Source organism: Mustelus asterias, chromosome 24, assembly GCF_964213995.1.
Source record: "Mustelus asterias chromosome 24, sMusAst1.hap1.1, whole genome shotgun sequence".
Lineage (NCBI taxonomy): Eukaryota > Metazoa > Chordata > Chondrichthyes > Carcharhiniformes > Triakidae > Mustelus > Mustelus asterias.
In genome coordinates, this window is record NC_135824.1 from 9,728,172 (window position 1) to 9,754,658 (window position 26,487).

The window sequence follows — 26,487 nt, forward strand, 5'->3', positions numbered from 1 at the left end:
TCTCCAGATCTGTGACAATGGGATTCTGTGAGCTGCTGCATTTTGTTCTGCTCTCTTGAATTTTCTAGTCTTGGACAATTAGTTCAAGCAATCTGATTTCTCCTCCTCCATTGCTTAGAGGCAGCACGGTGGCACAGTGGTTAGCACTGCTGCCTCACAGTGCTAGGGACCTGGGTTCAATTCCAGCCTCGGGTGATTGTCTGTGTGGAGTTTGCACATTCTCCCCGTGTCTGAGTGGGTTTTCTCCGGGTGCTCCGGTTTCCTTCCACACTCCAAAGATGTGCGGGATAGGTGCATTGGCCATGCTAAATTGCCCCTTAACGTCAGGGGGATCAGGAGGGTAAATATGTGGGATTACAGGGACAGGACTGGTTGGGATTCTTGTCAGTGCAGGCTCGATGGGCCAAAATGGCCTCCTGCACTGTAGATTCTATGACTCTTTGTGCTGAGACTGACAGTTTGGGAGGGTTGAGTGAATAAAGATATTGAAGCAATATCACTCATTGCCTTGGCCTCTGCGCACATTTGTCTAAAAGTGCTGGCACAATATATTTTATTTGCTTTATTGTGCTTTGAAAGTATTCTTCCTGAGTTAAAGAACATTTGGATAATAAAACATTACCCAAAGCGCTATCACTTTTGTTTTATTGGCTAGTAAAATCCTCAAATGTTTTGTCATAGAAGAAGACAGTAGCTAGCACTGCTGCCTCACAGCGCTAGGGACCTGGGTTCGATTTTGGCCTCGAGTTATTGCCTGTGTGGAGTTTGCACATTCTACCCGTGTCTGCGTGGATTTAGTCTGGGTGCTCCGGTTCTCTCCCACACTCCAAAGATGTTCAGCTTAGGTGGATTGACCATGCTAAGTTGACCCTAGTGTCAGGTGGATTAGCAGGGTAAATGCATAAGGTTACGGGGATAGGGCCTAGGTGGGATTTTTGTTGGTTCAGGCTTGATGGGCCGAATGGTCTCCTTATGCATTGTAGGGATTCTATGATTCTATGAGACCATTTGGCCTGTTATGCCTCTGCTAGCTCTCTGAAAGATCCACCTATTTCAATCTGATTGCCCTGCCATGACCTTATATCCCTGTCATTTTCACTTTGTTAAATATTTATCCATTCTCTTTAAAAGCTATTTGGATTTGAATTTCCCCGGCATTCTTGAAAGGACATTCCAGGTATTAAGTGTGTGGTGTACGAATAAAACTTGCTGGGTTGAAAGTGTGAATTTTATGCATAATTTTGGCTCTGACCACTGATTACCTTGAATGCTTGCCTCTACTTGCCTAATGCTATGCCATAAACATGAAGGTTTAGCAATTGAGTTCTGATAAGACAAAGCTTTTATGGAGCTGCAAGTGTGGGCACCTTGCAACCCCTTCCATTAAAGGTGTAGCATTCTGTGCCTGGCACTTAGCAGCATACTGCAGGATGGTTCAGGGACTGAGGGATTGGCTGCACACCATCGATCATGTTGTACTGAAAGCTCTTTCTCCTGATGACTCCCATAAGGTGGAGTAGCAGAACACTTGCTCTTTTAAATTGAGGTCCTCAGAAGGGCAGCATGGTGGCACAGTGGTTAGCACTGCTGCCTCTCAGCACCAGGGACCTGGGTTCAAGTATGTCCTTGGGTGACTATGTAGAGTTTGCACGTTCTCCCCGTATCTGCCTGGGTTTCCTCTGGATGCTCCGGTTTCCTCCTACACTCCAAAGATGTGTGGGTTAGGTGGATTGACCAGGCTAAATCGCCCCTTAGTGGCCCAAGATGTGCAGAGTAGATGGATTGGCCATGCTAAATTGTCCCTTAGTGTCCAAAGATGTGCAGGTCAGGTGGATTGGCCATGCTAAATTGCCCCTTAGTGTCCCAAGATATGTAGGTGAGGAGGATTAGCAGGGTAAATATGTGGGGATATGGGAATAGGATCTGGGTAAAATGCTCTATTGGAGATTTGGTGCAGACTCGATGGGCTGAATGGCATCCTTCTATACTGTAAAGATTCTATTCTATGAATTTCTAGAATAAATGTTTTTAGTGTTTGTGAAGTCTTGGCAAAGTGCCCCAGAAAGTCTCCCAATTTATGCCCTGCAGTTACTGACCTACTTCCTCTCAATTTGCCTTATTAACTCCACATCACGGTGGCACAGTGGTTAGCACTGCTGCCTCACAGCGCCAGGGACCCAGGTTCGATTCCCGGCTTGGGTCACTGTCTGTGCAGAGTCTGCACATTCTCCCCGTGTCTGCGTGGGTTTCCTCCGGGTGCTCCGGTTTCCTCCCACAGTCCGAAAGATGTGCTGGTTAGGTGGATTGGCCATGCTAGATTCTCCCTCAGTGTACCCGAACAAGCGCCGGAGTGTGGTGACTAGGGGATTTTCACAGTAGCTTCATTGCAGTGTTAATGTAAGCCTTCTTGTGACGTCAATAAAAAAAAACTTTAAATATGTGATAATTTCTAATCCAGTTCCATTTTCTACAAAGCGTAAATTGCACGATGTAGGTCTTTAGGTTTTAGGAACCTGCACAAAGATGCACCCTGTTCATGACATCGTCATGTATTCCGTTCATCTTACATCTCCACTGACTTACAGACATGTGCAATTATAATGCTGATTAATACATTTACCAAGCGGTTGTGTGCATAATTCACCCTGCCAAAGAGGACAGGGAAACTTGCAATAATGATTTATCACATTGAAGAAAACCTGCTCCCCCTGTCGGGCTTGTGCCAGACGCGTTTACCATCCAGTTCTAACGTCAAGTGATGGGATAAGCCTTATCCCGTCTGAAAGACAAAAACGCTGGATTAAACAGCAAATCATCGGATCAGCCAAACAAAATGTAGTTCAAAATGTATATTAAAAAAAAAGCTCACCGGACTTTTAATCAGAAGCCAAAACTGTCGCCTCGGTTTGATATCTCGGGTGTTCTGTTCCATGAGCAACTGAGGGCTAAGTTGTGTAGCAGTTACGACCCTGGACTAGTAATCAAAATACCTGAAGTAATAATTCCGAAGAACACAGGTTCAAATCCCATGATGGTGCTTTAGAAATTGGAAATCAGTTCTTTAAAAAAAAATCTGGAAATAAAAATATCAGCTGTCGGGTTGTTGTAAAAATCCAAGTGGTTCATTGATGGCCTGAGGGGAAGGAAAGCTGGTGTCCCCACATGCTCTGACTTGCCAGTGACTCCTAACCCATAGCATTCTGGTTCATTCTTAACTTCCCCCTGAAGTGGCTATTCAGTATTAAACCAGGACACAGACGAGATGGTCAAATGGGCAGATATGTGGCAGATGGAATTTAACCCTGAAAAGTGCAAGGTGATGCACTTTGACGTGGAGATGCTGGCATTATCCCTTTCTCCACTCATACTGTCTGTACCTGTAAAGACGTGATTACCTGTGAAGACTAGCATTCCAACCATTATCTTGCAATTGTGCCTTTGTTGATATATGCCGTGTTTGTGAAACCTACCTCCCCACTCACCTGATGAAGGAGCAGCGCTCTGAAAGCTCATGATTCCAAATACATCTGTTGGACTTTAACCTGATGCTGTGAGACCATGATACACTTTGGAAGGAATAATTTGACCAGGAAGTATTTAATTAACGGCATGACATGAGGAGGTTCTGAGTAACAAAGGGATCTTGGCGTGGTTGTCCACAGGTCTCTGAAGGCGGAAGGGCATGTTAGTAGGGTGGCGAGAAAGACAATTGTGACACTTGCCTTTATCAGTTGAGGCATAGATTACAAAAGCAGGGAAGTCATGTTGGAGTTGTATAGAACTTTGGTGAGGCCACAGCTGGAGTGCAAAGGGACCTGGGGGTCCTTGTGCATGAGACGCAAAAGCCCAGTCTGCAGGTACAACAGGTGATCAAGAAGGCAAATGGGATGTTGGCCTATATTGCGAGGGGGATAGAATATAAAAGCAGGGATGTCTTGATGCACCTGTACAGGGCATTGGTGAGGCCGCAGCTGGAATACTGTGTGCAGTATTGGTCCCCTTATATGAGGAAGGATATATTGGCATTGGAGGGAGTGCAGAGAAGGTTCACCAGGTTGATACCGGAGATGAGGGGTTTGGATTATGAGGAGAGGCTGAGGAGATTGGGTTTGTACTCGTTGGAGTTTAGAAGGATGAGGGGGGATCTTATGGAGACTTATAAGATAATGCGGGGGCTGGATAGGGTGGAGGCGGAGAGATTCTTTCCACTTAGTAAGGAAGTTAAAACTAGAGGACACAGCCTCAAAATAAAGGGGGGTCGGTTTAAGACAGAGTTGAGGAGGAACTTCTTCTCCCAGAGGGTGGTGAATCTCTGGAATTCTCTGCCCACTGAGGTGGTGGAGGCTACCTCGCTGAATATGTTTAAAGCGCGGATGGATGGATTCCTGATCGGTAAGGGAATTAAGAGTTATGGGGATCAGGCGGGTAAGTGGTACTGATCCACGTCAGAACAGCCATGATCTTATTGAATGGCGGGGCAGGCTCGAGGGGCTAGATGGCCTACTCCTGCTCCTATTTCTTATGTTCTTATGTTCTTATGTACTGTGTGCAGTTCTGGTCGCCACATTATAAGAAGGAAGTGATTGCACTGGAAGGGGTGCTGAGGAGATTCACCAGGATGCTGCCTGGGATGGAACATTTAAGTTATGAAGAGAGGTTGGATAGACTTGTGCTGATTTGTTGGAGCAGAGAAGACTGAGGGGCGACCTAATCGAGGTGTACAGAATTATGGAGAGAGTGGATAAGGAGTAGCTGTTCCCCTTAGTTAAAGGGTCAGTCAAGAAGGGACACAAGTTCAAGGTGAGGGGCCGGAGGTTTAGGGGGTAATGTGAGGAAAAACCTTTTTATCCAGAGGGTGGTGACAGTCTGGAATGCGCTGCCTGGGAGGGTGGTAGTGGCGGGTTGCCTCACACCCTTTAAAAGGTACCTGGATGAGCACTTGGCACATCATAACATTCAGGGCTATGGGCCAAGTGTTGGTAGATGGGGTTAGGTTGCAGATCAGGTAATTCACATGTCAGTGCAGACTCAATGGGCCGAATGGCCTCCTCTGCATTGTACAATTCTATGATCTATGATTCTGTGAAGAGGAAATGGACAATAAGTGCCATATCCTGTGAGTAAATTCTTAAAAACAGTTGAAGTTTAGCCATCGGACCAGATTTAAATATTTAATACATGCAAATTAGATTCCTCTCAAATGATACGCAATGACAGGACTATTACAGCTGAGACAGAAGGTTGTAGCTTCAAGTCGCACTCCAGAGGTTTGAGCACATCATCTAAGTTCCACCTTTGGTGCAGTACTGTGGAAGTGCTACCTTATCTGAGGCGCTGTCTTTTGCATAAGGTAGTAAACCTAGGCTTCATCTGTCTGCTCAGGCAGATAGAAAAGATCCCATGGCACGATATGGGTGACACGGTGGCACAGTGGTTAGCACTGCTGCCTCACAGTGCCAGGGACCTGGGTTCGATTCTTGGCTTGGGTGTCTGTCTGTGTGGAGTCTGCACGTTCTCTCCGTGTCTTCATGGGTTTCGTCCGGGTGCTCCGGTTTCCTCCCACAGTCTGAAAGAGGTGCTGGTTAGTTGCATTGACCTGAACAGGCACAGGCTACAGGTGTAGCAACTAGGGGATTTTCACAGTAATGAAATTGCAGTGTTAATATAAACCTACTTGTGACAGTAATAAATATAAACTTAAGCTTTTATTTGAGGAAGAGTTAGGGAGCTGTCCTTCCCTGTGACCAATATTTGGTCTGCAATAAACATCACTAAATCAGATTACCCTATGAATGATCTCATTGCTGTTTGTGGGAGCTTTCTGTGCACAGATTGGCTACCTAGATTACAACAGTGAATCATAGAATTCCGACAGTGCAGAAGGAGGCCATTCAGCCCATCTACACTGTCAACAATCCCACCCAGACCCTATTGCCATTTAACCCCACCCATTTACCCTGTTAATCCCCTGACACTAGGGTCAATTTAGCATGGCCAATCAGCCTAACCCACACGTCTTTGGATTGTGGGAGGAAACCGGAGCACCCGGAGGAAACCCATGCAGACACGAGGAGAAGGTGCAAACTCCACACAGATAGTGACGCGAGGCTGGAATTAAACCTGGGTCCCTGGCGCTGTGAGGCAGCTGTGCTAACCATTGTGCCACTGTGCCACCCATACCTAACCCGCACATCTTTGGACTGTGGGAGGAAACTGGAGCACCTGGAGTGAACCCACACAGACAGGGAGAGAACATGCAAACTCCACACAACAGTATTACACTATTAAAGTATTTCATTGGCTATAAAGTGCTTTGGGAAATCCTGATGTTGTGTAAAGTTTATTAATACAAATTCAATTGCGTCCTTTTGATTTCCATTAAACAATGACAGTTTAAGTGTAGATTCCAAAACTTAAGCAACAGATACACTCACATTGTATAATTATGTAATAATTAGTGATGTAAAAGGTTATCATCTAATCCCAGCCAGTGCAGGTTGTTGATAATCAACAAATCTTTTCTCAGTACTCCATGTTCTGAGACTCTGATATAAAGAGCTGTTTCTTTGATTTGATTCTATTTGATTTATTATTATTACATGCATTGGGATACAGTGAAAAGTATTGTTTCTTGCGTGCTATACAGACAAAGCATCTCGTTCATAGAGTATATCGAGGAGAAGGAAAGGAGAGGGTGCAGAATGTAGTGTTACAGTCATAGCTAGGGTGTAGAGAAAGACCAACTGAATATAAGGTCGGTCCATTCAAAAGTTTGATGGCAGCAGGGAAGAAGCTGTTCTTGAGTACGTGTTTTCAGACTTTTGTATCTTTTTCCGGATGGAAGAAGGTGGAAGCGAGTATGTCCGGAATGCGTGGGGTCCTTGATTATGCTGGCTGCTTTCTCGAGGCAATGGGAAGTGTAGACGGAGTCGATGGATAGGAAACTGGTTTGCGTGATGGACTGGGCTATGTTCACAACCCTTTGTAGTTTCTTGTGGTCTTAGTCAGAGTAGGAGTCACACAAAGCTGTGATGCATCTGGAAAGGATGCTTTTTATGGTACATCTGTAAAAATTGGCGAGAGTCAGAGTGTATATGCCAATTCCCTCATTAGTTCTGAATCCGTAAACTCTCTAATAGTCCATATCCTACAATTACAGCCCATTATCCTTTATTTTTATACCCACTGTTACCCACTGTCTATTCTGTGCAACCCAAAGACCTTCATTGTGAACTTTCCATTGCATTCTCTGTGGTTCATCATTCTTCATTGGGTATTCTGTGTCCTTCAATCTCCACCCTCATTGGGGAGGCGATGGTCTTACGGTATTATCACTAGATATTTAATACAGAAACTCAACTAATCTTCTGGGACCTGGGTTCGAATCCTGCCAGAGCAGATGGTAGAATTTCAATTCAATAAAAAAAAATCTGGAATTAAGAATCTGCTGACGACCATGAAACCATTGTCAATTGTTGGAAAAATCCATCTGGTTCACTAATGTCCTTTAGTGAAGGAAATCTGCTGTACTTACCTGGTCTGGCCTACATGTTGCTCCAGAGGTATAGCCATGTGGTTGACTCTCAACTGCCCTCCAAGGGCAACTAGGGATGGGCAATAAATGCTGGCCCAGCCGGCAATGCCCATGTCCCACAAATGAATAAAAAGTGATTTCTCTGAAATGCATTGTTTCACCTTGTACACTCTTTATCTTCCACACACTCCATTGTTCCTCATTATGGATTCTCCCCATTTGCCCTCAATGTGTTCTGCATGCCGCACTATCCCTCATTGAGTATTCTCTATAACTCAAAATGTCTAATCCAATATTCTGCTACCTATCATTGTTTATTCTCGAGACACCGCTGCCCTATTGCAGATTTCTGATTTCTTATTGTTTCCCAAAGTATATTTCCCTCCACTGGCCACTGTCAATTCCGCTTATTTAGTTTCAAATTCTTGTTCTTTGTAAATGCCTCTATGGCCTACCTTGGCAAACTCATCCAGTCCAGTAACCATGCCCAAATATTCCTCTGACTGCAGGCCTTTTATTGATTTCCTGCATTCTCTCACCAGTTTTTTTGGACAGTGTCCACTTGTAATGGTCTTTCTTTCTGCAACTTCCTGACAGAAGACCTTTCATCTGGTCTTCAGAACACGCCACTGAACCGGAACAGAAAGCTCATTTGAATACATTAGCATGTCCTTAGTGAGCACTCTCTCTGGGACATGCCCCCTCGCCAGATATTCAGTGGGCGCCATTGCCAGTTCTGCATAAACGTGAATCTGGCACCCTCACCCCAGGAGGGATTTCAGAGGTGGGTGCTCAGGCAGCCAGTACCCTCTGCGGTGGGCATCCTCCGGTAGCACCAGAGAGGACTCAGGGGACACAGTTAAGTTCAACTCGGGGCTGGGAGTGGGAGTCACAGAGTCGCTATTCCGGGGAGAGGGGTCGGGAGGGGGCACCTACTTTCCTTACCTTCCCTTGCTCTGAAAGAGTTGTGAAGGCTGGTATGCAGGCAATGCTTCCCGTGTTCTCCTTCTTGAGTTCCTGTCCATATCACAGCTGAGGGAGTGCCCGTCCTTAGTGGGGAATGGTGAAAGGTTGGGAGGGACATAGCACTCCCATTCTCACACTTAACAGGGACAAGGTGCCGGGTGAGCAGGGTGGTACCCCCAAGCTTGGTAGCATGAACAGAGAGAGTGGTGGCTCTATGGCAGAACACAGTGAAATTTATTCCCAAACATTTAAAACAAAATGGTGACTTTACTGCAACAGTGCCTATGTCCACCCATGCCCACTAAGTGCCTTCAGTTCCTTAGTCTTCCTGATCTTCCCATTACGTCCCGGTGTATCCCCAGGATCCACAGCTGAGATTGAGGCAGCCTGTTGACTTCCACATCTTTTTTTTTCTGAAATGACCTTTGTGTTCGTCCCCTGGAGGGGGCCGGGATCTTGAGGGTCCAGGCCTGCTTTCGGGCGGCAAGGATGTTTCTCTCCTCGTTGTCAGGAGCTGGAGGTGTGTTGCTCACGGGGAGATGCCCAGGGTCCCCTGGCTGGAGGGCCCCGGGCTGTACTCCTGCCAATCCCCTTCCCTTGAGTAGAAACCATAGAACCATAGAAAATTACAGCTCAGAAACAGGCCTTTTGGCCCTCCTTGTCTGTGCCAAACCATTTTTTGCCTAGTCCCACTGACCTGCACTTGGACCATATCCCTCCACACCCGTCTCATCCATGAACCCGTCCAAGTTTTTCTTAAATGTTAAAAGTGACCCCGCATTTACCACTTTATCCGGCAGCTCATTCCACACTCCCACCACTCTCTGCGTGAAGAAGCCCCCCCCTAATATTCCCTTTAAACTTTTCTCCTTTCACCCTTAATCCATGCCCTCTGGTTTTTTGCTCCCCTAGCCTCAGCGGAAAAAGCCTGCTTGCATTCACTCTATCTATACCCATCAAAATCTTATACACCTCTATCAAATCTCCCCTCAATCTTCTACGCTCCAGGGAATAAAGTCCCAACCTATTCAATCTCTCTCTGTAACTCAGCTTCTCAAGTCTCGGCAACATCCTTGTGAACCTTCTCTGCACTCTTTCAATCTTATTTACATCCTTCCTGTAACTAGGTGACCAAAACTGTACACAATACTCCAAATTCGGCCTCACCAATGCCTTATATAACCTTACCATAACACTCCAACTTTTATACTCGATACTCCGATTTATAAAGGCCAATGTACCAAAGGCTCTCTTTACAAAGAACAAAGAACAAAGAATAGTACAGCACAGGAAACAGGCCCTTTGGCCCTCCAAGCCTGTGCCGCTCCTTGGTCCAACTAGACCAATCGTTTGTATCCCTCCATTCCCAGGCTGCTCATGTGACTATCCAGGTAAGTCTTAAACGATGTCAGCGTGCCTGCCTCCACCACCCTACTTGGCAGCGCATTCCAGGCCCCCACCACCCTCTGTGTAAAAAACGTCCCTCTGATATCTGAGTTATACTTTGCCCCTCTCACCTTGAGCCCGTGACCTCTCGTGATCGTCACCTCCGACCTGGGAAAAAGCTTCCCACTGTTCACCCTATCTATACCCTTCATAATCTTGTATACCTCTATTAGATCTCCCCTCATTCTCCGTCTTTCCAAGGAGAACAACCCCAGTCTACCCAATCTCTCCTCATAGCTAAGACCCTCCATACCAGGCAACGTCCTGGTAAACCTTCTCTGCACTCTCTCCAATGCCTCCACGTCCTTCTGGTAGTGCGGCGACCAGAACTGGACGCAGTACTCCAAATGTGGCCTAACCAGCGTTCTATACAGCTGCATCATCAGACTCCAGCTTTTATACTCTATACTCCGTCCTATAAAGGCAAGCATACCATATGCCTTCTTCACCACCTTCTCCACCTGTGTTGCCACCTTCAAGGATTTGTGGACTTGCACACCTAGGTCCCTCTGTGTTTCTATACTCCTGATGACTCTGCCATTTATTGTATAACTCCTCCCTACATTATTTCTTCCAAAATGCATCACTTCGCATTTATCCGGATTAAACTCCATCTGCCACCTCTCCGCCCAATTTTCCAGCCTATCTATATCCTGCTGTATTGCCCGACAATGCTCTTCGCTATCCGCAAGTCCAGCCATCTTCGTGTCATCCGCAAACTTGCTGATTACACCAGTTACACCTTCTTCCAAATCATTTATATATATCACAAATAGCAGAGGTCCCAGTGCAGAGCCCTGCGGAACACCACTGGTCACAGACCTCCAGCCGGAAAAAGACCCTTCGACCACTACCCTCTGTCTCCTATGGCCAAGCCAGTTCTCCACCCATCTAGCCACTTCCCCTTGTATCCCATGAGCCTTAACCTTCTTAACCAACCTGCCATGTGGGACTTTGTCAAATGCCTTACTGAAATCCATATAGACGACATCCACGGCCCTTCCTTCATCAACCGTTTTTGTCACTTCCTCAAAAAACTCCACCAAATTTGTAAAGGCACGATCTCCCTCTTACAAAACCATGCTGTCTGTCGCTAATGAGATTGTTCCGTTCTAAATGCACATACATCCTGTCTCTAAGAATCCTCTCCAACAACTTCCCTACCACGGACGTCAAGCTCACCGGCCTATAATTTCCTGGGTTATCTCTGCTACCCTTCTTAAACAACGGGACCACATTTGCTATCCTCCAATCCTCAGGGACCTCACCCGTGTCCAAAGAAACGACAAAGATTTCCGTCAGAGGCCCAGCAGTTTCATCTCTCGTGTCCCTGAGCAGTCGAGGATAGATGCCATCAGGCCCTGGGGCTTTGTCAGTTTTAATGTTCCCTAAAAAACCTAACACTTCCTCTCTTGTAATGGAGATTTTCTCTAACGGGTCAACACCTCCCTCCGAGACACTCCCGGTTAACACGCCCCTCTCCTTCGTGAATACCGATGCAAAGTATTCATTTAGGATCTCCCCTATTCCCTTGGGTTCTAAGCATGATTCGCCTCCTTTGTCCCTGAGTGGTCCGATTTTCTCCCTGACAACTCTTTTGTTCCTAACGTATGAATAGAATGCCTTCGGATTCTCCTTAATCCTGCCTGCCAAGAACATCTCGTGACCTCTTTTTGCCCTTCTAACTCCCCGTTTGAGTTCTTTCCTACTCTCTCTGTATTCCTCCAGAGCTCCATCTGTTTTCAGTTGCCTGGACTTAACGTACGCCTCCCTTTTCATTTTAATCAGATCCTCAATTTCCCTGGTTATCCACGGCTCTCGAATCCTACCTTTCCTATCTTTCCTTTTTACAGGCACATGCCTATCCTGCAGCCTTATCAATAGTTCCTTGAAAGACTCCCACATGCCAGATGGGGACTTACCCTCGAACATCCTCTCCCAATCAACATCCACCAATTCCTGCCTAATCCGGCTCTAGTCAGCCTTCCCCCAATTTAGCACCCTGCCCGTAGGACAGCACTCATCCTTGTCCATTACTATCCTAAAGTTAACAGAGTTGTGGTCACTATTTGCCACATGTTCCCCTACCGAAACTTTGACGACCTGACCGGGCTCATTTCCCAGAACTAGGTCCAGTATAGCCCCCTCTCTAGTCGGGCTATCTAAATATTGTTCCAAAGAACCCTATCCACCTGTGATGTCACTTTTAGGGAATTCTGTACCTGTATTCCCAGATCCCTCTGTCCAACTGCACTCTTCAGAGTCCTACCATTTACCCTGTACGTTCTATTTTGGTTTGTCCTTCCAATGTGCAATATCTCACACTTGTCTGCGTTAAATTCCATTTGCCATTTTTCAGCCCATTTTTCTAGTTGGTCCAAATTCCTCTGCAAGCTTTGAAAACCTTCCTCACTGTCTACTACACCTCCAATCTTTGTATCATCAGCAAACTTGCTGATCCAATTTACCACATTATCATCCAGATCATTGATATAGATGACTTGGGCACACCATAACATTTGAGTACTTGGTACGCCATAACATTCAAGGCTATGGGCCAAGTGCTGGCAAGTGGGATTAGGAGGATAGGTCAGGGCTTTTCATGTATTGATGTGGACTCAATGGGCCAAAGGGCCTCTTCTGCACTGTAGTATTCTGTGATTCGGGTTCCCGGGGGCCCTTGTGCTCTTCCAGTGGATGGAGGGGCAGCTGGCATGAGATCCTCTGGTGCTGATTCTTGTGGATTCCAACCTGTGACTGCACCATGCAGCCGAGGCCCTGCACAATGGTGTGGATATCTCCTGCCATGGAGTGCATGTCCTGCACCAATGTCTCCACTGCTGACGCCACCCTTGCAGTGTTGGCCTCGGTGCGCCGCCGTGGTAGCATCATCTCCTCAGATAGAAGGCAATAGGGCTCCTCCAATCGGCCTTGACTCCCTTCCTGATACTTGCAACTTTGCCTTTGCAGCTCCAGCAGCGGTGGGATGACCAGGGTCATGTTATCGGCAAGGGGCTTAGCAGAATCCTGGGCTCCGGCATCCCTCTGAGTGCCAGTTCCCTGGAACATCCTTGCCCATGCCTGCTGTTGATCTTCAGCTGTGAGGTGCTCACCAGTGAGTGACCCAAAAGCCTGCCTACTTATTGGACCCACTGGGGTGTGAGTATCTGTACTGGTACCAGGTGCGGGTGACAGCTGTGATGCCCCCTTCAACGATGGCGTTGGAGACGTCCCCCTCAGGGCTGTTGGAGTCCTGTGGGTCCAGAGGACACAAGGATGGCCTGGCCTGTTCTGCTGGTCGGCCTGCAAGAGAAGGGAGATGGCATCAGTGCATTACCAGGGATATGGAGGAAACATTAATTGCTCACTTGCGACTTGAGGAATGGAGCATATGTTTTGACGATTCTCACATTTCTTTGTTGCCCCCATTTCACCAGAAGCGCGGGCATGCTCTCCTCCCACCCTGGCCAGCTCGAGGGCTCGCTCCAGTGGGTGAGGGTTCTCAGCTTGGGCAAGGTTCCAGCTGGCTGCGCCCGCTCATGCTCATTGTGATTGAGTTTGTCCTGCAATGGCACAGAGGGGGAGAGTGTAAGTGGGAGTGTTGACATTTAAGATGATGATGAGGTGTGGAGCTTAGGTGGGAGCTGGATTGTGAAGAGCAGCAGGGGGGTGGGCACGGTGATTGTGGGAGGGAGGGAGAGGGGGGGGGGGGGAAATCTGGTGTTGGCAAAGTCCAAAGTGGCTGAGTGAGAGAAAGGGTTGGGAGTGTGAAAGGTGTGCGAATTGTGGGGAGGAGCAGTGGGAGACTGAGGATGGTCCACTTACCCTGGCTGAGTGAAGAAGATCATTCATCTTCTTCCGACACTGTTGCCCCGTCCTCTCCTGGAGTGCACTTGCACTGACTGGGGCTGGCACTAAGTCCCAAGCGGGAGTGGTGAATCTGCTGGAAAGCCATCTCCTGGAGCGGAGAATCAGGGGGAACATGCCACTGGAGAAGTGTGAAGCTCTTGGGCATAAGAAATTATCGCTAATAAGCTGTAAGATTTGGCGTGGAAACACGCTGGCACCGTCAGTGGGAAGCATTCTGTTTTTTGCAGCATAACCAACACTCTGCCATTTTTTGGTAACATTTCGCCCGGTGTTTCCCTTTTGCTTACTTGGCTTTCGACTGAGCTGTGCATTGAATTGTCTGACTCGCTCCATTCATTTTGTCCTTCAGGCAGCTTTCTGCTCTGCAATTTGACAAGTTGCGCTGCTTACATCCTTATCTCTTTCCTCTGATCAGGACTGAATCGGATATTAAACACTGCTTGCACCCACACTCTGCCGCTTATTGTCTGTGGATCTGAATGTGTTTGTCATTTTCCAAATTAAAAAAAAAAGTAAGGATCTGAACAGAAATGCAGGAAATGAAATGAAATGCAAAGGGAAGTGAGGTTGTATTTGCTGCAATAAACTCAAAAAATGGATATAACTACAGATAAGATTAAGTTGACAGTTAAAGTTAAAAGTTAGTTGGCGGGCCCTGGGGAATAGGTGGCTCTCGAAGCAACTTGTTGGGCGTCACTTCACATTGTATGGAAGAGGAAAGACTGGTGGGAAAGCTCAGGTTAAGGTCAAATCTCGGCTGAACTGCAGTTGAGTTGATTTGATTTGATTTATTATTGTCACATGTATTAATCTCCAGTGAAAAGTATTGTTTCTTGTGCGCTATACAGACAAAGCATCCCGTACATAGAGAAGGAAAGAAGAGAGTGCAGAATGTAATATTACAGTCACAGCTAGGGTGTAGAGAAAGATCAACTTAGTGCGAGGTAGGTCCGTTCAAAAGTCTGATGGCAGCAGGGAAGAAGCTGTTCTTGAGTCGGTTGGTGCATAATCTCAGACTTTGTGTCTTTTTCCCGTCGGAAGAAGGTGGAAGAGAGAATGTCCAGGTTGCATGGGGTCCTTCATTATGCCGGCTGCTTTTGCGAGGCAGTGGGAAGTGTAGATAGAGTCAATAGATGGGAGGCTGGTTTGCGTGATGGATGGGCTACATTCACAACCCTTTGTAGTTTCTTGCAATCTTGGGCAGAGCAGGAGCCATACCAAGCTGTGATACAGTCAGAAAGGATTCCCGGTGGGCCTTGTTCACTGCCTCAAGAGAAAGGGCAACAATGTTGAGCGCGTGGATGCTGGAGCCGCAGTCTAACTGGTTGCTGTGCTTGAGTATCTGACCACTGAAACCCTCGAACTGACCATTAACGGGGCCTGTGACAAGAAGGAGACCCGCATCATCCCCAGACACCAGCAGCTGGCCGTCCGCAACAATGAGGAGCTCAACAAGCTGCTGGGAGGGGTGACCATCGCTCAGGACGGGGTGCTGCCTAAATCGGGCTGTGCTGCAGCCCAAGAAAACCAGCGCTGGTGTGGGCTTGAGGACCAAGTGAAGAGGCCATTCTTTAATCTAATAACCCACCAGAAACATCGCCAGGGACCCGAGTTCGATTCCCGGCTTGGGTCACTGTCAGTGTTGAGGTTGCACCTTCTCCCCATGTCTGCGTGGGTTTCCTCCCACAGTCCGTAAGACGTGCTGGTTAGGTGAATTGGCCATGCTAAATTCTCCCTCAGTGTACCCGAACAGGCGCCGGAGTGTGGCGACTAGGGGATTTTCACAGTAACTTCATTGCAGTGTTAATGTAAGCCTATTTGTGACACTAATAAAGAAATAACTAAACACTACTATCATAGTGATAAACATATTCATACAACAGAAATACCTTTATCAGTGGAGTATTAACATTAGACTACAAAAATAAACACCTAGAAAATGAAAAAACCTCACACTTTGCCCTGTATATTTGCAGGGAGGGGCTGGGTTGCAATGCAGTTGAGAAGCAGAGAAGAATGGAGTTCCCTCGGGTCTTGTTGCGTTTCACATTAACATTTGAAAAGTCTTCAGATAAAAGTAAATCACTGCAGCTGCTGGAATCTGAAACAAAAACAGAAAACTTTAGAAAATCTCAGCAGGGATGGCATGATGGCACAGTGGTTAGCACTGCTGCCTCACAGCGCCAGGGACCCAGGTTTAATTCCCAGCTTGGGTCACTGTCTATGCGGAGTCTGCACGTTCTCCCCATGTCTGCATGAGTTTCCTCTGGGTGCTCTGGTTTCCTCCCGTAGTCCAAAGATGTGTGAGTCAGGTTGATTGGCGATGCTAAATTGCCCCTTTATATCAGGGGGACTAGCTAGGGTAAATGCTATGGTTATGGGGATAGGGCCTGGGAGAGATTGTGGTCGGTGCAGACTTGGTGGGCCAAATGGCCTCCTTCAGCACTGTCGGGTTCTATGATTCTATGCTGTCAGTCCTGCTGAGATCGTCCAGCATTTTCTGTTTTTGTTTGAAAAGCCAGATTGAGAGGCTGTCCAGTGGGTGGGCCTGTAGCCACAGCCATGGGGCAGAGAGGAGGGATGGATTGGAAAACTGGATAGCTGGGGAGTTGTGGGGATGGACAGTAGGGAGGGAACGGTGATTGGAGGCAATTTACCTGGTGGAAATCAGAGGCTGGAGCAATGATTGGAGGCCTTTGGTGGGGAGAGGGGGGGGGGGGGGGGGTGCAGAAAGAGAAATAAACAGAGTCAGGGGCATAGGCCACACCAAAGAGAGCGTAAAAGAAGAATGGGATGGATTGGAAAGACCAGGTGGGAGATTGTGATGTTGTGGTGGCCATCATGGGTCAGGGGTGGCGTTGACTGATGGCTGGGTGTTTAAAGGGTCGTAAGCAAGTAAACTGGATCCAGCAAGCTAACCGATTGGCCTTTCTGGTTCCATTAGTCCAAATCTCCCAGTAGCTGTTGGCTTTGCTGAGGTCTGGGAAACTCAACTGACCTGCGTCCGATATAAAATGGAGACCCAAGCCTGGGTGATGCAGCCAATGACTAAACTGCTTCTAGAATCTAGATGGTCCAGCCCTTGTCTTGCCTCTGCCTTAACTTTCTCCACAACCCAAACCCGATTGTTTGGGGAGAAATTCCCTGCTGTAATGCTGCTGACACCTTCATTGCCCTTCTATTATTTTCTTTTCTATTTTCTCTCCCTTTGGTTTTAAGTGTAATTTTATTATTTTTCTACTTAACCCAATCTATATCTTACTGCTTACATAGAAAAAAAACATTGAAAATCCTTGACGTGCTTTTCTCGTGGCGTCATGATTTCAGCGAGGCCCATCAGGTTGGGCTCTCGGAGTACGAGCTCCCTGATTGAGGCCACAATTGCCTGCCCAACCAGGGAGCCTCACCTGTATAATAATATGGATGTGTCAGGTCTACTGACGCTCTGGATTCTGACTTTGTGCCAGAAGCACTCCTAGGAGTGGAGACAAGTTCGTAAAGAAAGGGAATCTGGTGAAGGGACACCGGCTTCTGAAGCCATATTTCATTTATATTCCATGTGGATATTCTCCCACCACTTCATCTCACCCTCTCTGCATGCCCTATATAGCTATCCCCTCATGTGATTATTTAGCTTCCCTTTGAATGTGTAATGACTTCAATCAGGCCATTGAAGTTGGCCTATTGGAATACAAACTCCCTGATTAAGGGATCAATTGATGGGTCAATCAGGGAGACTTTACTTTGTATGTAGCCGGGAGTGTCAGTTCCTCTGGCACTCCAGCAGGGAGACTGTTGACTGATAGCACTCTGTGTATTGCTGTTAGAGTTTGTAAATAAAGGGATTCTGGTGAAGGGACTTCGGCCTCCATGAACGTATTACAGAATGCATCTATACTATTCACCTGGTAGCAAGCTCATAGAATTATACAGCACAGGAGAAGGCCATTCAGTCCATTATGCATTTGCTAGCACAAGTTCAGGTCTGAGGTGACAATGTGAATCTCTCCTTCAGCGAGTCGATTTCACTTTTGTCACCCTGGGGCCTGTTATGTATGCACCGATCACCTAAAGGATCACAAAGTAGGCTTGGTAACTTGAACACTGGGAGCTCTGTATTGGAGGTGTGCACTGTTCCACAGTCAGATCTAAGAGCGAACAACCGGGTTTTATGTTTTTGAAGTTTAAAGTTTATTTATTAGTGTCACAAGTAGGCTTACATTAACACTGCAATGAAGTTACTGTGAAAATCCCCTAGTCGCCACACTCTGGCGCCTGTTCGGGTGCACTGAGGGAGAATTTAGCATGGCCAATGCACCTAACCAGCACGTCTTTTGGACTGTGGGAGGAAACCAGAGCACCCGGAGGAAACCCATGCAGACACGGGGAGAACGTGCAGACTCAGCACAGACAGTGAACCAAGCTGGGAATCGAACCCGGGACCTGGTGCTGTGAGGCAGCAGTGCTAACCACTCTGCCAGCGTGCCGTCACACACTGGGAGGAGCTAATCCCCCAGGGGTCACCTGACCCACACTCTTAAAGGGGCAGTAGGCACCCCAAACCCCAACATGCATTATATGCATATACTACAGGCCAAGACTCTGGGTTCGGGCCGCACTTGCACAGTAACCCACAGCAATTGCACAACTGCGTGCACGCATATTTATCATTAATAATTCTGCAGTGCACTTTCAGATTCCCGTGTGGGGGAGTTTTGACACGAATCTCCAATCGCTGATCAATTAAACTGGGGAAATTTGCATTTAACTTCGGGCTGGCATCAGTGTGCAGGCAGCACTTGCTCGTTTGCGGCAGCCTATATCGATGAATGCCAGTCGACTCTGCTTTACTTGTTAATGGCAGAGATAAATCAGCCACACCCTGGGCTCCAGAGTCTGTACAACTGCAGCAGCGCAGTCAGGGATTCTCAGTCAGTGTGATATGTGACCAGCTTCTGTTTACCTCACTTGCACAGAGCAGCAGTGGAAAGGTGTCACTGCTGTGGTAAACGGATGACTTTTTAAGAGAAAAACTTTCAGGCAGGACTGATAGATATATATATAAGAACGTTGTTCAGGGAAATGTTGGATTCAGCCCAGTACCAGACCTTGAGGCTCAGAATACTGTCTCTTCTCAACAAACATCCGTCTCCTTCTCAGGTAAATGCGAGTCTGCGTTCGATTGTTTGAACTAAATGCCTTAGTGTGAAAAAATTCTTGGAAAATTTAGTCCGGAATTCTCATGGCGGTTCATGGCATGCCGCCGCTGCGTATGAGGATGGGGAATTTGGCACTCAGCCAAATCTCCATTCACTGCAGTGGGACCAGGAAATCCCGCCGGCGCAAACAGCTGGAAAGTTCTGCCCGTTATTTTGCTATTTTTAACCTACAAAGCAAGAATAAAAGCTGAATTATTTTCTGTTTTAATCCCATTTCCCAGCATTTGGTCCGTAACCTTGCATGATATTACATTTCAAATGCTCATCTCAATGGTTCTTAAATGTTCACCGGAGTTTTACCGTCCCACTCGTTGCGGGAATCGGAGTGGGCGAGGGGCGGACCATGGAAAGGTCCATTGACTTCGGATGGGATGTTACGGTTTCGGGACGAGCGCGGCCATAAAATCCCGCCCATGCGAGGGTTGCCGCTTCTACCACCCTTTCAGGTCGTGAGTTCCAAATTCCCACCACCCTCTGGGTGAAAATGTTTTTCCTTAAATCCCCTCCAAATCTCCGATGCCTTATCTTAAATCTGTGCCTCCTGGTTACTGATCCCTCTACTAAGGGGATAGGTTTTGTTTAATCTACCCTATAATTTTGTACACCTCGATCAGGTTCCCCTCAGGCTTCTCTGCTTTAAGGAAAACAACCCCAGCCTAACCAGCCTCTCTTCGGAGCTGAAACGCTCCAGCCCAGGCAACATCCTGGTGAATCTCCTCTGCACACTTCCTAGTGAAAAGCAGAAAATTCAAGAAAGGCACAGCAGACCCTAAAAACAGAAAAGGGTAACTTTAAAACCTGAGACTCTATGAATGGGATGATTTGAACAAATGATGCAGCGCCACTCTGTTCAGCTGCCAATCAACACATTTTATGCTTCCATAATATTCTGCTTAATATAGCAAGAGGGTGTAAATTAAGTCAAAATCTGTGCTGAACTGCATCATTGCATTGGGGGCAAGCATGGTGGCACAGTGGTTAGCACCGCTGCCTAACAGCAGTGCTAACATTGTCTGTACCTTTAAGACTTGATTACCTGTCAAGACTCGCATTCCAACCATTATTTTGTAAATTGAGGTTGTGTCTTTATATGCCCTGTTTGTGAACAGAACTCCCACTCACCTAATGAAGGGGCAGCGCTCTGAAAGCTTGTGGCTTGTGCTACCAAATAAACCTGTTGGACTTTAACCTGGTGTTGTGAGACTTCTTACTGTGCTTACCCCAGTCCAACGCCGGCATCTCCACATTATGCCTAACAGCGCCAGGGACCCAGGTTCAATTCCTGCCTCGGGTCACTGTCTGTGTGGAGTTTGCACATTCTCCCCGTGTCTGTGTGGGTTTCCTCTGGGTCACCCGGTTTGCTCCCACAGTCCAAAGCTGTGAGGGTTAGGTTGATTGGCCATGCTAAATTGTCCCTTAGTGTCAGGGGGGACTAGCTAGGGTAAATGTGTGGGGTTACGGGAGTGGGGCCTGAGTTGGGATTGCGGTTGGTGCAGACTCGATGGGCTGAATGGCCTCCTTCTGCACTGTAGGGATTCTATGATTGCACTCACGTTACCATGGTAAAAACCAATGAGTAGCCTTTGAGCCACATCTCTCACGATGCGCACAGCCTCCCGTGTTCATCCACAAGGGAATCTATGAAAGCGTTTGTGGATCTTTGAGGTAGGAAGCAGGTCCTAACCCAGAGGAGTGCTTTTAGAATGGAAAGTAGCTTGTTATAAAAGAAGAAGAGTGGGTTGGGTAGATACGAAAATAATCTAAATGAATGAGAATCTAAATGAGAAAAATAGCTTTAAAAATAGAGTTGGCATGAAGTGTAATTAATCTTTTGTCATTTTCCCAGGTAGGGTTGGGCCTAATTTAGATCATATCCTCTGTGATTAATATAGGCTGCTTTCCCTCGAGATCAGACAGGCTGTGAGCTTTTGTAAAGAGTTTCATACATACTTTGCTTCCTCTGTTTTAAAGCAGCATATTCTAATCAACTCCATTTGTGTTTATTGTAGTTTTATGTTATTGCCAAGACTTATAGGCAATTAAACCAGCCAAACGTCAGGAAAATAAGAAGAAGCTAAAGGCAGTTTTGCAGTTTTTGCTGCCTCGGCACTGCTTCTGCCGTAGGGAGTTGACCCTGTTTTACATTTGGCTTTGGCCCCCATGCCTGTGGGGGCTTCCCAATGAGGAAGAAAGGCGTGGAAGGATTGGAGAGAGTGCAGAGGAGATTTACCAGGATGCTGCCTGGTTTGGAGGGTAGTTCTTATGAGGAAAGGTTGAGGGAGCTAGGGCTTTTCTCTTTAGAGCGGAGGAGGAGGCGAGGTGACTTATTAGAGGTTTATAAGATGATGAGGGGGATAGATAGAGTGGACGTTCAGAGACTATTTCCTCGGGTGGATGTAGCTGTTACTAGGGGGCATAACTATAAGGTTCATGGTGGAGATATAGGAGGGATGTCCGAGGTAGGTTCTTTACTCAGAGAGTGGTTGGGGTATGGAATGGACTGCCTGCAGTGATAGTGGAGTCGGACACTTTAGGAACTTTCAAGCGGTTATTGGATAGGCACACGGAGCACACCAGAATGATAGGGAGTGGGATAGCTTGATCTTGGTTTCGGACAAAGCTCGGCACAACATGAAGGGCCTGTACTGTGCTGTACTGTTCTATGTTCTATGTAAGCCATCCTGCTTCTGCAACATCCTCGCTCATCCTGGCACACTTGCCTTCATCGGTCAGAGCATTGAGTACAGGAGTTGGGATGTTATGTAACAACTGTACAATACATTGGTGAGGCCACATTTGGAGGTTGTGTACAATTCTGGTCACCTTGCTACAGAAAGGATTTAAAAAGTTTATTTATTAGTCACAAGTAGGCTTACATTCACACTGCAATAAAGTTACTGTGAAAATCCCCTAGTCGCCACATTCCGGCACCTGTTCGGGTACATTGAGGAAGAATTTAGCATGGCCAGTTCACCTAACCTGTACATCGTTTGGACTGTGGGAGGAAACCGGAGCTCCCGGAGGAAACCCATGCAGACACAGGGAGAATGCGCAAACTCCACACAGACAGTGACCCAAGGTGGGAATCGAACCCAGGTCGCTAACGCTGTGAGGCAGCAGTGCTAACCACTGTGTCACCGCGCCTTGGAAAGGGTGCAAAAAGATTTACAAGGAAGTTACCGGGACTGGAAAGTTTGAATTAGAAGGAGAAGCTAGATAGGCTGGGACATTTTCCCCTGGAGCGTAGGAGAATGAGGGGTGACCTTATAGAGGTTTGTAAAATCATGAGGGGCAGAGATCAGGTGAATAGCCCAGGTCTTTTCCCTGGGGGAGGGGAGTTGAAAACTGGAGGACATAAGTTAAGAGGGGAAAGATTTAAAGGGGACCTGAGGGGCAACGTTTTCAGGTGATGCATGTATGGAATGAGCTGCCACAGGAGGTGGCAGAGGGGGTACAATTACAGCATTTAAAAGACATTTGGGCAGGTACATGGATGGGAAAGGTTAATGGGCCAAACGCAAGCAAATGGGACTAGTTGAGTTTAGGAAACCTGGTCGGCATGGACGAGTTGGACTGAAGGGCCTGTTTCTGTACTGCATATCTCACTGACTCTGGGCAGGATTTTATGGCCTCGCTCGGGTGAAACCGGAAATTCCCGCCCGAGGTCAACGGAGATTTCCACTGTCGGATCCTCGCCCGCTCTGATTCCTTGGCGGGGGAGGTGGTACAGTTCCGGCATATGACTCTATGCAGCCAAAGTGAATTTAAGGCCAATCAGAGCCAAATTAGGGACCGTTTTGTGGAGTGGTCCCACGCACGGTGGAAGACAGGATTGCATTAGTCCAAACTCAATCCATTCGGATTCCAGAATATTGAAAGATTATTCAAGCTGTAGTTTTGTCGTTAGAATAAAGAAGGTTGCACCAAATGCTGCATATCTTTTTCTGGAGAGTGGACTGGGGCGATATTTGATTTTATTGGTGAAATAAAACATTTTAAGCTGCAAGCTCAGGAGTTGAGATCAGCTGCTGATGGACAAGAAAATCCATTTTCATCCCCGTAATTGTTTTTTTCCAGAGTATAGTGCAATCTTCTGGCTGAAGCTTTCACGAGGAAAGCTGCCTATTTGGATGGACTGCCATTTTGCTGGAATGAGTAGCAAAATATTTATTCATTCATTGTGTGATTGAGGTTCCTGCTTTTTTTAGTTATATTCTACCCCAGTCAACATCTCCGTCAAGGGCTTATTGGTGCCTGGGCTTGTTGTAGCCTTGCAGCATCCATGGTCAATGAATGGTAATCTTACTCGAGGAAGCCACAAGATTACGGTTAGGACAAGGGGTTAGGGTTAATGGTTAGGGTTACAAAACTCAGCAACAAGATGCACGCACCTGTATTAGGGTTAGGGTTATGGGTCAGGGTTTGAATTAAGGGGTCAGTGTAAGGAGTTATGTGATTATGTTATGTTATGGGCGGCATGGTGGCACAGTGGTTAGCACTGCTGTCTAACAGCGCCAGGGACCCAGGTTCAATTCCGGCCTTGGGTCACTATTTGTGTGGAGTTTGCACGTTCTCCCTGTGTCTGCGTGGGTTTCTTCCGGGTGCTCCGGTTTCCTCCTACAGTCCAAAGATGTGCGGTTAGGTGGATTGGCCATGCTAAATTGACCCTGGTGTCAGGGGGATTAGTGGGGTAAATGTGTGGGGTTACGGAAATAGGGCTTGGGGGGGATTGTGGTTGGTGCAGACTCGAAGGGCCGAATGGCCTTCTGCACTGTAAGGATTCTATTAGGGCCGGGCAGACGGGACCATCGTCCTCAGTTGCACTCTGCCACTTTTTGGCCGGCTCACATCAGCTTTCTTGCCCTGTTGCCCTTGTTCCCAATCTTCTGGTCTTGATGTTTGTGGTCTTCATTGTGTAGAACTGGCAGAGGGCCAGAGGACAGAGACAGGAGTCACAGGGTTAATGAGGAAGGGGAGGGGAGAGAAGTCTGGTGGGGAGGGATAAGAGAAGAAAGAGACAGACAGACAGTATGGAGGAGAGAGAGAGAGAGTTGGCAAGGAGGCCAGTTCTTTGTTCTTTGCTCTTTTGGGGTTTGGGGTCACTTTTTGATGCACCTTTCAGAGTTAATTTTTGAAGTTGTACTTGAGTTTGGTGTCATTTGTGGTTAGAGTTAGAATGGAATTCATTGCCACAGAGGGCTGTGGAGGCCAGGTCGTTGTGTGTATTTAAGACAGAGATAGATAGGTTCTTGATTGGTAAAGGCATCAAGGGTTACGGGGAAAAGCGGGAGAATGGGTTTGAGAAACTTATTAGCCATGATTGAATGGCAGAGCAGACTTGATGGGCCGAATGGTCTAATTCTGCTCCTATATCTTATGGTCTTATTTAGGGATGGGCAATAAATGCTGGTCTTATGGTCTGGAGTTAGGATTAGGGGTCAGGTTAGGCATTGGCTTAACAGAAGTCACCCTCCTACCCAGCTTTGTGTGATCTTCAAATTCAGAGATAGTTCTCTCATCTAAATAAGAACATAAGAAATAGGAGCAGGAGTAGGCCATCTAGCCCCTCGAGCCTGCCCCGCCATTCAATAAGATCATGGCTGATCTGACGTGGATCAGTACCACTTACCCGCCTGATCCCCATAACCCTTAATTCCCTTACCGATCAGGAATCCATCCATCCATATATTAAATCATTAATATATAGTGAATGTGTAGATTAGGGGGGATTGGTGGGGTAAATATGCAGGGTTTTGGTGATCAGGCATGGGTAAGGTGCTCTGTTGGAGAGTCGGTGTAAATTCGATGGACCGAATGGCCTCTTTCTGCACTGTAGGGATTCTGTGATCCTGAGGCTAATATTGAGGCGTGTTCCCGCAGATGTTGTGAAGGGAACTTCGGGAAATGGGAAGTGGGTTCCTAGTGGCTTAGCCAGGTAACCGGTTAATGTAAAATATTGTGAGAGTGGGGACACTTGCTGGGAACTCAAATATCCTCACCACAGTTCATCCTTGACGCTAATCAGCAGCTCCGATAATAATGGATTAATGGAATAGAAGCCCAACGTTGAGGAAAGTGAATAGCTGCAGGAAGTGACATTAATTACAATGAAAATAAATGAGCTTCCTCTCTCCCACTGGCTGAGTGATGATCAAATACATCACTGGCTGTAGTGCTAAGCCTCACTGACAGGGCCGACTGACTGCACCACAGCTGTCCCAGGTTGGCCACAGTTTTTGGAAGAGAAGAATCACCTGGGATTCCTCTCCTGACTGAACCGTTGCCCCATGGCCCCTTGAGTTTTTCTTTCCTTTCTTGGGATGTGGGCTTCGTTGGCTGGGCCAGCATTTATTGCCCATCCCTAAATGCCCTTGACAGAGATGACCTGACAGAGGTTTACAAGATTATGAGTGGCATGGACAGAATGGATAAGTCAGATGCTCTTTCCTCGGGTAGAAAAGTCAAGTACTAGGGGACATAGACTTAAGGTGCGTGGGGAAAAGCTTAGAGGAGATGCGTGAGGCAAATGTTTTACACAGAGGGTGGTGAATGTCTGGAACGCGCTGCCCGGGGGAGGGGTGATGGGAGCAGGAATGATAGCGGCATTTAAGGGGCAACTAGATGAATACATGAATAGGATGGGAATGGAAGGATACGGACTCCGTAAGTGCATACGGTTTTAGTTTAGGCAGGCATCATGATCGGCGCAGGCTTGGAGGGCCGAAGGGCCTGTTCCTCTGCTGTACTTTTCCTTGTTCTTTGAGGTATTTAAGAGTCAACCACATTGCTGTGGGTCTGGAGTTACACGTAGGCCAGACCAGGTAAGGATGACAGATTTCCTTCCCTCAAGGACATTAGTGAATCAGATGGGTTTTTATGACAATCGACAATGGTTTCATGGTCATCATTAGATTTTTAATTCCAGATTTTTTTAAAATTCAAATTTCACCATCAACCGTGGTGGGATTTGAACCCGTGTCCCCAGAGCACTACCCTGGGTCTCTAGATTACTAGTCCAGTGACAGCACCACTACACCACCACTCCCCCATACATGTGGATGCCGTATGATGACTTAGCTTCATCTCTTCATGATAGAATAGCCCGTGGGAACCTGCTGCCTAAACCTGGACATGAAGGATGGGCATGATGTGGAGATGCCGGCGTTGGACTGGGGTGAACACAGTAAGAAGTCTCACAACACCAGGTTAAAGTCCAACAGGTTTATTTGGTAGCAAAAGCCACTAGCTTTCGGAGCGCTGCCCCTTCGTCAGGTGAAGGATACGCACAGGGCGTGAGGCAGCAGTGAGAAGCTCAGACATCAAGGAGCTAGCCTCTTCAGGAGATGAATAGATAGAAGACAAGGAAATCTTAAAGAAAATTGAGCTCAGTTGCGATTGCTAATAAAGATCAATTGGAAATTCCTATTCGAGAGCATGGTTCAGATTAATTTT